Source organism: Triticum aestivum, chromosome 7A (genome assembly GCF_018294505.1).
Source record: "Triticum aestivum cultivar Chinese Spring chromosome 7A, IWGSC CS RefSeq v2.1, whole genome shotgun sequence".
NCBI classification, from domain to species: Eukaryota; Viridiplantae; Streptophyta; class Magnoliopsida; order Poales; family Poaceae; genus Triticum; species Triticum aestivum.
Genome location: NC_057812.1, coordinates 247,678,957 through 247,692,251, shown reverse-complemented (window position 1 = coordinate 247,692,251; position 13,295 = coordinate 247,678,957).

The following is a 13,295-nucleotide window of genomic DNA, read 5'->3' as shown; positions in this document are numbered from 1 at the left end:
GTTTGTGTGTGGCAGGGAGACATGACTAGAGCGCTCGATGTATCGGTGTGTGTGTGGGGGGGAGGGGGTGGTGGGAGGGGTAGGCAGAGGCCTAACTATAGAGGTAGAACGACTCATATATGTGTTGAGAAGGAGAGACCCGGCTATGTCTTGAGGGAGATCGGTCGACATCCATACATAACTAAAGGACGGGAAATATGATGGGAGAGAGAAAGAGGAGAGAGAGAGAGGGAGGGAGAGGGAGGGAGAGGGGTAGAGTGCTGGATGGGTGATGGAGTTGCTTCTCAAAGATGGTGGGAGAGGCCTACTAGACAAACTGAGGGTGGAACTGCAATGTTATCAATAAGAGTGGGGATGTGTTTCTGTGTGTGCTTGTGCGTGATAGATCTGTCGGGACGCATCCATGGATGATGAAGGGGAACCATGTTTTTGGTAAGCAAACCTAACTAGATTGGAAGATCAATTGTAGTTTGTCGGAGGAAGGGAGAGATACAACTAATGAGGTAGATCGATTAACGTGTGGGTAAAAACGAGTTATAAGGACCTAGCTAGCTATATGTATAGCGAGAGATCGGTCGGTGTATGTCCATTTGTTAGAGGCTAATAAGGCCCAGCGAGACGGATAGAGAGAGAGAATGGAGCTAGGAGGTGGTGCGAGAGGCCCAACTACTAGCTAGATAGGGGGAGGAGTGTGCAGTTGTGAGAGAGCGATGAAAAGAGGGGCGAGAGTTTACATGTGTGTCTGGCCGTATGAGAGACACAAGGCAAGGATACATAAAGGAGGAGATTGAAGGTGTGTTTGTACGTTGTAGGCAGGCATCGCTGGAGAGGTTTATCGATCGGTGTGTGTCGGAAAGGAGTTGTGGATACTCTGGGAGAACGACCTAAAGAAAAAAATGAATGTGCCCGGTGGATAGAATGCCAAGGGAGGGGGAGGGCGAGGAGGGTGTGTGCATGCACGAGAGAAAGTTAGTGGTAGCTACAAAGGTTAGAGGATTGTGTGGGTGTAAGAGACTAACAAAGATCATAATTTGATATGAAAGCGGATTCATATATTTGAATACGAGATCATAGTGTTTTAAACATTGCATGCATGAATATAGAGGTGATACACGTGTTGTGCACATGTTATACCATAATGTGATAATGCAAGGTGTTTGCAACTCACAGCTAAATCTTGAACAATCTAAACCATACTATACATCAAACAATCTCACATTTTATTTGAATTTGTGATAATGTGTGGCATTTGCAGCTTACAACTAAATATCGAATAATCTAAACAATACTATATATCAAACATTCTCACATTTTATTTGAATTTGTGGTAATGTGTGGTGTTTGCAACTCACATCTAAATACTTGTAGGCGTAGGGGGCGGGGCACCATACATAATGTGATAAACACATTATACATATGAGACATGGTTTAGATTATGAAGATCTAGCTAGAGCTAGAAATGTAATGTGATTTGAAATCAAAATAAAGTGGATTCAAAAAATCTAGTTCGAGTTCATATAGTACACATAATTCATATGTAACTCGAGACTAATCATGTGGTGTGCTGTGAAGATAATACACAAACGATGGTTTAACTTGACAATAATGATGATTGTAGATCTTATTAGAACAGAGAAACGAATTCAAATGCTTTGACTTCACAACAATCATTACTGTAGATCTTATTCAAATAGCGAAACAAATTCAAATTTAGTTCATATTGAAGCGGTAGTATATACGTTTGGAATGCACTAAAACGTTCATTTGAGTAGTAGGTTGCATGCATTATACACGTAGCGAAATATTTTAATTGAACATAACATGAATTCAAAGTTTTGAATGACATTTGTAGGGCGCATTGATTTGGTACAGTACATGTTAGGCTTGTCCGGAAATTTCAACCCACGCCTTGTTAGCCCGAAATATTTAAGATATATCTTTGTCTCGTTGTGCTCCGACAACTCCCTCCATCTCAACCCGCGCCTTGCTATTCCGAAATTACAACACGCGCAAAAACTCCCACCTCCTGTGAAATCCCGACACGCGAAATGCCCGTGGTACCCCTGAACCGAAAGAACCGCCTCAAATCGATGGGGTACTTTCGTAACTTACCCCACATTTCGTACAAGCGCGTCTCTAAGCCATGGTTCCCCACTGCCATCCCATCCGCCCACCCATTCATACACCGAGGCCGCGAAAACCCGCGACCAAACCCCACACCCTGCTCCGTCCGCCGCCCAACCAGAGCCTCTTCCCCGACGACGTCGTCCACAGCAACACCTCGATGTCCCTCATCCACCGTACCGGATGAGGATCCGTCGTCGATCTCATCATCCCGCCGGTTCAGCCACCCCATCCTCCACCTCCAAGGAGCTGCCCCGACGTTCCCCTCGTCTTTCGCGCCACCTCCATTCCCACACCACCGTCTTCACCTGCACCAGCGGAAGAGCATCATCATCACCATTTCCTCAGATGAAGCTGCGGCCTAATCAGCGCCACCAAAGAGGTTGTACACTAATCGCCGCATTTTCTTCTTGATTCGATCTCAGGGTGCTGCCGGCGCTCGGTCCCGAGCCGACACGGCGCGGCTCCATCCACGGCGGCGTCGCCGGCCACTTCCTCCACGGCGTCGCTCCCTCGGCGACGACGTCCACATCAGTAGGACCTACTGCTGCTTTAGCTCTCACTCGCGCTGCTGCTCTGCTCTTGCTCTCGATCCCCTACCTGGTCTTCTCTTGCTATTGCTCTTGCTCGCGCTGCTGCTCTCGCTCTTGCTCTTGCTTGCGATGCTGCTCCGATTTAGCTACACTTCACTCTGATGCCGCCGGGATGAAGGAAGAACCAGCCGCAGCAGGGAGGGGGGCTCGGCGGCGAGGTACCCCACTATCTATCTTTGGGTTCAGGATGAGGGCGGTGGCGGGGCGTTGGCGGGGCGGTGGCGTGGGGATCGCCGGAGAAAAAGCTCGGCCCGAGGGGGCCTAGAGGGATGGCCGGGGCGGCGGCGGACCGGCGGTGGGGAGTGTTTTTGGGGCAGGCGGGGCAGCGCACCGCGGGCGGTGAGGGGCTGCTGTTTGGCCGGCTCAGGGGGTGGAGGTTGAATATGAACCGCAGGCCCTTGATTACATATCCAACGGCTGCAAAATTGACTGACCAGAGATGGAAAAAGTCAGTCGACCGACGTGTAGCCTCACCTTGCTAGTGCGTCCAGTTTCGACAGCAAAATTCAGTTTCGACAGTTAAGTTCAGTTTCGACAGTTAAGTTCAGTTTCGACAGTTAAATTCAGTTTCGACAGTTAAGTTCAGAGATGAGCGGCTGATGTATTTTACATCTAGCACTTTGTGGTTATGTATTTTACGTCATGTATTGGAGATGCTATTAGAATTCCACTCAGGTTAACGTTGTTCGTTGTCTCTCTTGTCCTGCTTCAGACTCGGCGTCGTACAACTCACCGGAGCTGCTCCAACGACAAAACCCCCCATCACAGGGGAGCAGTACCTCGGGCTCCATCTCTAGACGCCTAGGATCTTCTTCCCCTCCTCTGATAGCCAAGTCAGCCGGAGCATTCTCACGGGCCAACCCAATCACACTGAGATCGACATGGCTTCGCCAAAGAGGTTGTCCACTTGTTGCATCTCTTTTTTACTCTACATGTTATATATATATTGTCCACTGAGCACACGGATTTGTTCCTTTAGTGTCTCCTTGAAAGAAAAAACGTAGGAATTTTAATTTTCACTTCTCCTCCTTCTCAAATTCCTATTCATGAAGCACAAGACTAAGAGATAGTAGCATAATAGCATTATAACCGTACATTTTCTTGTGGTTTGACTTAATCTCACCATGCTTCTTTGCATCCTGTGATCTTCCAATTGTTGTGAATCAGACACCTAGATTGGCAGAAATCCCGTGTTTTTAAATTCTCTATTTTGCACGTGCATTCCTATCCTATTCCTGTCTATTTCCTATCCCTGCATTGTTGTAATCCTCCAATTCAAACGAGCCCTTACATAATTACTTCTCTTACAGATAGTTGTCAAAGAAAACCTTGCGTGGTTTGTCCCGCTCCTACTGCGCTGTCGTCCACCCCAGCTCAGCTGCTCCAACGACAGAAGGGTCCAGCACAGCAGGGATCCGGCCTCCAGACTGTCTTTCGTCGCCTCAGATCTTCTTCCCCGCCGCTGGCAGCCATGAAAACTGCACTACCATCATCAACCGAGCAGATGACCTCGAGGACTACACGGGTCCGCAAGAGAGGTCGCACTCTTTCGCGTCTGCTTACGTTATGCATCGCTTAATATTACATGCTACTTTATCGTCCTGTTCACCGATTAGACTCTGAGTCAGCTCCAAAATAATGGTCAAACTTGAGTTTTTAAATGGTTGTGGGGTACATATCGGGGCCGCTATCAATAGTATCTATTTACTATCTGGTTAATCTCCGGTGTCTACTATGAGTTTCATGTTGGGTGGGAAACAAACAGTAAAGAAGCCATTATCTTTATTTTTTAACTGAAGCCATTATCTGCCTGCTATCATTGGTTTTGGGTCTATCCACAGGTTGCTACCATCACTCTAGATTTCTGCATGCACTCCTTACATAATCTCACTATGTTTTATTCTATGCATGGCAGTTATTGTAAACAATGGAACTGAACATGTAGAGCAAAAGAGACGAGCCTTGTGTGGCAATAAAATTTCATGCAGACGTCGCTCATGGTAGGCGCTAAGGCAGCCCCCCCTCCATGCATTTCGGATTGTAATCGAGAGGAAGATATATGTTCTGAGGGGGATTCAGAAGGACAAGACAACTCCTATTTACCCCCTGAGGTCTTCGCTCTAACTTGGCATGCTGATGTTGGTTATATCATGCATATGGTGTCTTGCATTGCTTACTTTATACATCAAATATGTCATCTGCTTAGTTTAGACATCCTTTGTGTGAATGCCATCTGTTTAGTTTATTCATCATTTATGTGAATTATGCAACGCCATCTTGTTTATCCAGGCATCATATATGTGAATTTTACAATGCCATCCTGCTTAGCCAGTCATCTTATATGTAAATTATATCAGACCATCTTTTTTTTGTTACATATTACATTTGTCAACAATGTTATTACATTCAACTGCTCTCTGTGTGCATCAGCCATTTGACACGGTGATGGCTAATTCTGGAGGGAAAACAAGGTCTTCAGAGCAGACTATGCTATCTGACGAAGCGCATATCTCACTGGTTATGGATAGCTCCTCAGAGGAGGATTCAAAGACAGATGACCAGTCATATTCCCCCCCCCCCTGAGGTGTATGCTCTAACTTGGTAGGGTTATGTTACTCATATCGTGCGTATGGTGTCTCGCATTGCTATGTCATTTGATTATTTTAGACATGCTTTGTGTGAATGCCACATGTTCAGTGTCTAATTACCACATATGTGAATTATGCATTGCCATCTTGTTGCAAGACATTATATATGTGAATTATACAATGCTATCTTGTTGCAAAGGCATTATATATGTGAATTATGCAATGCCATGCTATTTAGCCAATCATCATGTATGTGAATTATATCATGCTATCATTTTTTTGTATTACGTGTTCCATTTGGCGACAACGTTTGTATATTCAACTACTCTTCCTATGCATCATCCATTTGAAGCGGCGATGGAAGTATCTGGAGTGAAAACAAGGTATTCAGAGCAGACAATGCTACCTGCTAAAGCAGACATCTTGCTGGTTATAGAGAGCTCCTCAGAGGAGGATTCAGAGACTGATGACCAGTCCTATTTTCCCCTTGAGGTCTATGCTCAAACTTGGCAGGGTTATATTACCCATGTCATGCATGTTGTCTTGCATTGCTTAGTTTTTACATCATATATGGATTGCCATCTGCTTACTTGCTTACTATATAAATCATATATTTGAATTATATCATGCCATCACGTTTACATAGTAAATACACATCATCTATCTGAATTATGGCATGGCAACCCATTTAATAAAGACATCATATAGTTATATCATCTCATCCTGTTTAGTGTTTACAGTCATCATATTTTGAATTATGGCATTCTATTCGTGAATGTATGTGAATTATGGCATGCCAACCTATTTAATAAACACATTATATAGTTATGTCATGTCATCCTGTTTACATAGTCTCATATTTTGAACTATGTCTTTCCATCTTTTTTAGTTAGCCATCATAATGTGAAATTGTGTCATGCTATCCTGTTTAGTTAGCCATCATATATGTGAAGTTGTGTCATGCTATCCTGTTTGGTTAGACAACATAAATATGAATTATTTCATGCCCTCTTTTATTCCCCACTATCCATTACACCTGTCTCTCATACAATGTATATACTTTCAATTACTTTTCTTGTTTATCAGCCATTTGAATTGGAGAGCGTGATGGCAGTATCTAAGGGAGTAACAACACGGTCTTCAGAAAAGATAGTGCTACCAGTTGATGCAGATAGAACCACTGTTGTACTTGCCCAAGGACCAGATCCACCACACATAACCCAGACTCTCGCAGATTGTACCCCTACCCAGTTGGACAGAGAACCAGCTACACCCCTTCTAACCCCAACCCCGGCAGATAGTAAGCCAGTTCCAGTTGACACAGCACCGTCTCCACCACAGAGCACCCAAACACGAGCAGTTAGTAAGGGAACTGCAGTGCCCAAAGCACGAGGACGACCACTCCGAATCCCAACTCAACGCTTAAAGGAGAAGAAGATTTGTTCTCAGGTCAGGTTCTGTAGCTATGGTTCATACTCCTTTGCTCTTGCATGACTGTATTTACTCATACCAACTATTTTCAAATTTGAAGGATGGAATTGAAACTCCAATGGTGCAACAGGTATGTTTTAAACCTGTTTCTTTAACTGGTTTGTTGTTGTAACCTGCTCTATGTTGATTTCAGTTTAAATTGAATAAACAGTTATGTTCTCATGTCATGCACATTACAAGTGTTGTTATTGCTCTATAGTTACCCACACTTATATTCTGTCTATTCTGCTTTGTCTTGAACAAATATTATTTGAACTGTGTCTCTATCTTGATTTGGCAACAAAAACTAGAATGGTATAGACCATAAAGTGACCATGGTACATAGATATATGTTTGTTTCATGCTATATCCAGTCTACTTTACTACTGAACTCATTTGCCAAAATGACTTTCATATACAACATGGTAAACATGTGATGTGTCTGCTTGTTTCTCTTTTAGAATGCGGACAAAATATTGGAGAACAGTACCGCGTTATCCAATCGTAAATGAAGTAATGCAGATAAGGTTCAAGATAGTGAGACATCCATGTTGGTCACCAAGAAAGCTGATAAAAACTATCTTGACGATAGTGAGGGAACCCAAAAGTCCTGTCTTGATGTAGTGTTCGAGTTACTGGCCACTACTGCTGGCACAAGCTCTTCGAACTCGCTGCCTGAATCAGTTCGTCTTCTTGAGTATCAACTTCAAGTTGAAAGACATCGATCAGATGTGCTGCGACAGGAAGCTTTAGGACTAAGGAAGTCCCTGCAGAATTTAGATGCATATTTTCTGGTGCAACAGCAAGCGCTGGAGGATTTAAGCGCCAAACAAGAGAAATTTAAAAAGCTTGCTAAGCATCTTGCCAGCATTATGGGTACCCAGGATATTGTTTCTTGAGATCTTCTAAAGTGGTTTCAGTTCTGGATTTGTTTTGCTGCGGCGTTTATTTGCGCTGGTCGCCAACTTTGACAACCAGTGTATATGATATGCTGCTTTGTTCCCTATATTTTCACTGGTAGCAAACTTTGATGCCCAGTGGATGTAATATGTGTAATAGCCGTGATAGCCTAGCATTAGTTGCTTGCTTATTTATTTCCTTGTTCTCTTGTTTATTTGTTTGCTTGTAGTCATTGCAGTTCTTTTTTCCGCGGTTAGCTAGTGGCTGCAATAACCTATTTTTTAAAACTAAGCCACAATAACCATGGGCTAATATTTACTGTAGTGACACTGGGCCTCCTACTGGCCATAGAAACAGTGGGCCTTCTACGCGCCGTAGAAACAATGGGCCTTCTATGGGCCATAGAAACAATGGGCCTTTTGCGGGTCGTATTATCAATGGGCCTTATACGAGCCGTATAATCAATTGGCCAAACATGGGCCAAACAGACTGCATTATTGCCATAAACGGGCTAGAGTTGGAATCGTCCATTCATGGGCCGACCATAACGGGCCATCGTTAATAGGCCGTATTTGATAACGCTATGAAATCGGCCCAACGTATTAACGGACCACAAACGGGCCGACTGTAACCACAGGCTGAATTTGGCCCACAAGCAAAAAATGACAGTAACGGGCCGTAAGTAAACGAATGCTGGAAATGAGCCCAAGAATAAATGGGATCTGAGAAGGCCGAAAGATAACATGGGCTGGAAACGGCCCAACGGAATAATGGGCCGTTAATGGGTATAAAGTGATACACTGTTCATTACGTGCCAGTTTCACCACGGGCCGTTAATGGGTGTAAAGTGATACACTGTTCATTACGCCCCAGTTTCTCCACGGGCCGTTAGTAGGCCAAGAGTTACATAGGGCCTCATATGGGACGAAAGACGTCATGGGCCATACATGGGCCAGAAGTGAAAACGGGCTGGAATCATATTGGATGGCCCAGATGACGCTACTGGGCCTAATTCAGATAGGGTGTAACGGGCCTTGGGTTAGCGTGTTGTAAATGGGCTATATTCGAACAGGCCGTTAACAGGCTTTCCATGGGCCGGCTCGCCAGCTTTTGACCAAGTCAAACGGGACGTCCTTTTCACATGAATGGGCCTCTGTTGGGCCGTGCCACATGTCGACGTATCATAGGCGCCTTCCGTCCAATGAGTGGTTGACATTTGTCCCAACGATGAGCCGACGCGTGTTTCCTCCAGCCAATGATGATTTTACACGTGGAAAATACCCATTGGCCGGGGCTGTTAACGGGTTATCGGATCCAAAACCCGACCCGATAGCTTAACGGCATTCCGTTACGGTGGATGCCACGTGTCGGTCACCCTTGACGAAAGTACTTCTGTGACGCGCGATTTATCGTCATGGAAGTGGACACTTCCGTGATGATAATTTTGGTAATGTCATTGAACACTTCTACGACAACACAGGTATGACTATCTTGATTCTGTCATAAATTTGTCATGGACGTACATGCATGACAAAAAAAGTGACCTACTATGAAAAACACGTATCATCACGGAAGTGTATTTTTTTGTAGTGATCGTTGTGGTTTTGATGCGTAGGTAAGAATGATTCTTGCTAGAAGCCCGTAGCAGCCACGTAAAACTTGCAACAACAAAGTAGAGGACGTCTAACTTGTTTTTGCAGGGCATGTTGTGATGTGATATGGTCAAGACATGATGCTAAATTTTATTGTATGAGATGATCATGTTTTGTAACACAGATATCGGCAACTGGAAGGAGCCAGATGGTTGTTGCTTTATTGTATGAAATGCAATCGCCATGTAATTGCTTTACTTTATCACTAAGCGGTAGCAATATCGTAGAAGCAGTAGTTGGCGAGACGACAACGATGCTACAATGGAGATCAAGGTGTCAAGCCGGTGACGATGGTGATCATGACGGTGATTTGGAGATGGAGATCAAAGGCACAAGATGATTATGGCCATATCATCTCACTTATTTTGATTGCATGTGATGTTTATCTTGTATGCATCTTATTTTGCTTAGTACGGCAGTAGCATTATAAGATGATCTCTCACTAAATTTCAAGGTATAAGTGTTCTCCCTGAGTATGCACCGTTGCTACAGTTCGTCGTGCCAAGACACCATGTGATGATCAGGTGTGATAAGCTCTACGTTGACATACAACGGGTGCAAGCCAGTTTTGCACACGCAGAATACTCGGGCTAAACTTGATGAGCCTAGCATATGCAGATATGGCCTCGGAATACTGAGAACGAAAGGTCGAACGTGAATCATATAGTAGATATGATCAACATAGTGATGTTCACCATTGAAAACTACTCCATCTCACGTGATGATCAAACATGGGTTAGTTGATATGGATCACGTGATCATTTAGATGACTACAGAGATGTCTATCTAAGTGGGAGTTCTTAAGTAATATGATTAATTGAACTTTAATTTATCATGAACTTAGTACCTGATAGTATTTTGCATATCTATGTTGTTGTAGATCAATTGCCCGTGCTACCGTTCCTTTGAATTTTTATGCGTTCCTAGAGAAAGCTAAGTTGAAAGATGATGGTAGCAACTACACGGACTAGGTCCGTAACTTGAGGATTATCCTCATTGCTGCACAGAACAATTACGTCCTGGAAGCACCTCTAGGTGCAAAACCCGATACAGGAGCAACTCCGGACATTATGAACGTCTGGCAGAGCAAAGCTGATGACTACTCGATAGTTCAGTGTGCCATGCTTTACGACTTAGAACCGGGACTTCAACGACATTTTGAACGTCATGGAGCATATGAGATGTTCCAGGAGTTGAAGTTAATAATTCAAGCAAATGCCCAGATTGAGAGATATGAAGTCTCCAATAAGTTCTACAGCTGCAAGATGGAGGAGAATAGTTCTGTCAGTGAACACATACTCAGAATGTCTGGGTACCACAATGATACGTCTCCAACGTATCTATAATTTTTGATTGCTCCATGCTATTATATTATCTAATTTGGATGTTGATGGGCTTTATTTTACACTTTTATATCATTTTTGGGACTAACCTACTAACCGGAGGTCCAGCCCAGATTGTTGTTTTTTGCCTATTTTAGAGTTTCGCCGAAAAGGAATATCAAACGGAGTCTGCTACATCTTGAGCACTGCGTTAGTTTTCCCTTGAAGAGGAAATGGTGATGCAGCAAAGTAGCGTAAGTATTTCCCTCGGTTTTTGAGAACCAAGGAATCAATCCAGTAGGAGATCATGCTCAAGTCCCACACACCTACACAAACAAATAAGAACCTTGCAACCAACACGATAAATGGGTTGTCAAGCCCTTCTCTGTCACTTACGAGAGTGAGATCTGATAGATATGATAAGATAATATTTTTTGTATTTTTATGATAAAGAGAAATAAAGATGCAAAGTAAAATAAACGGTAAAGGAAATAACTAAGTATTGGAAGATTAATATGATGAAATATAGACCTGGGGGCCATAGGTTTCACTAGTGGCTTCTCTCAAGAGCATAAGTATTACGGTGGGTAAACGAATTACTGTCGAGCAATTGATAGAATTGAGCATAGTTATGAGAATATGTAGGTATGATCATGTATATAGGCATCACGTCCGAGACAAGTAGACCGACTCCTCCGTGCATCTACTACTATTACTCCGCACATTGACCGGTATCCAGCATGCATCTAGAGTATTAAGTTCAAGAGAACAGAGTAATGCTTTAAGAAAGATGACATGATGTAGAGGGATAAACTCATGCAATATGATATAAACCCCATCTTTTTATCCTCGATGGAAACAATGCAATACGTATCGGTTCCCTTTCTGTCACTAGGGTCGAACATCGCAAGATTGAACCCAAAGCTAAGCACTTCTCACATTGCAAGAAAGATTAATCTAGTAGGCCAAACCAAACTGATAATTCGAAGAGACTTGCAATGATAAACCAATCATACATAAAAGAATTCAGAGGAGAATCAAATATTGTTCATAGATAATCTGGATCATAAACCAACAATTCATTGGATCTCGACAAACACACCACAAAAGAAGATTACATCAAATAGATCTCCAAGAAAATCAAGGAGAACTTTGTATTGAGATCCAAAGAGAGACAAGAAGCCATCTAGCTAATAACTATGGACCCGTACGTCTGATGTAAACTACTCACACATCATCGGAGAGGCCATGGAGTTGATGTAGAGGCCCTCCGTGATCAATGCCCCCTCCGGTGGAGCTCCGGAAAAGGCCCCGAAATGAGATCTCTCGAGTACAGAAGGTTGCGGCGGTGGAATTAGGTTTTCGTGGTGCTCCTGGATGTTTGGGGGGTACATGAATATATATATGAGGAAGAAGTACGTTGGTGGAGCAACAGAGGGCCCACGAGGGTGGAGGGCGTGCCCAGGGGGGTAGGTGCGCCCCCTGCCTCGTGCCTTCCTCCCTTGTTTCTTGATGGCCACTCCAAATCTCTTGGATCACGTCTGTTGAGAAAATCATGTTCCCTAAGGTTTCATTCCGTTTGGACTCCGTTTGATATTCCTTTTCTTCGGGACCCTAAAATAGGGAAAAAACAGCAATTTGGGTTGGGCCTCCGATTAGTAGGTTAGTCCCAAAAATGATACAAAAGTGTAAAATAAAGCCCATTAACATCCAAAATAGATAATATAATAGCATGGAGCAATCAAAAATTATAGATACGTTGGAGACGTATCAAGCATCCCAAAGCTTAATTCCTGCTCGTCCTCGAGTAGGTAAATGATAAAAAAGAATTTTTAATGTGGAATGCTTTCTAACATATTTCTCAATGTAATTTTCTTTATTGTGGCATGAATGTTCAGATCCATAAGATTCAAGATAAAAGTTTAATATTGACATAAAAAATAATACTTCAAGCATACTAACTAAGCAATTATGTCTTCTCAAAATAACATGGCCAAAGAAAGTTATCCCTACAAAATCATATAGTCTGGCTATGCTCTATCTTCACCATACAAAATATTTAAATCATGCACAACCCCGATGACAAGCGAAGCAATTGTTTCATACTTTTGATGTTCTCAAACTTTTTGAATCTTCACGCAATATATGAGCGTGAACCACGGATATAGCACTATGGTGGAATAGAATGGTGGTTGTGGAGGAGACAAAAAGGAGAAGATAGTCTCACATCAACTAGGCGTATCAACGGGCTATGGAGATGCCCATCAATAGATATCAATGTGAGTGAGTAGGGATTGCCATGCAACGAATGCACTAGAGCTATAAGTCTATGAAAGCTCAACAAAAGAAACTAAGTGGGTGTGCATCCAACTTGCTTGCTCATGAAGACCTGGGGCAATTTTGAGGAAGCCCATCATTGGAATATACAAGCCAAGTTCTATAATGAGAAATTCCCACTAGTAAGTGATATCTGTTGGGAACTACGGTAGGATGCGTCGACTGCAAATTAAAATTTCCTACGCGCAGAAAAACCAAGAACATGTTACGGGAGATGGATCACAGTTCGTTACCACTAGACGCGCAGTGCCGTGCAGCGGAAGAAGAGATGGGGCAGCGCGCCCGCGTGGATCATCTCCTCCTCGTCCG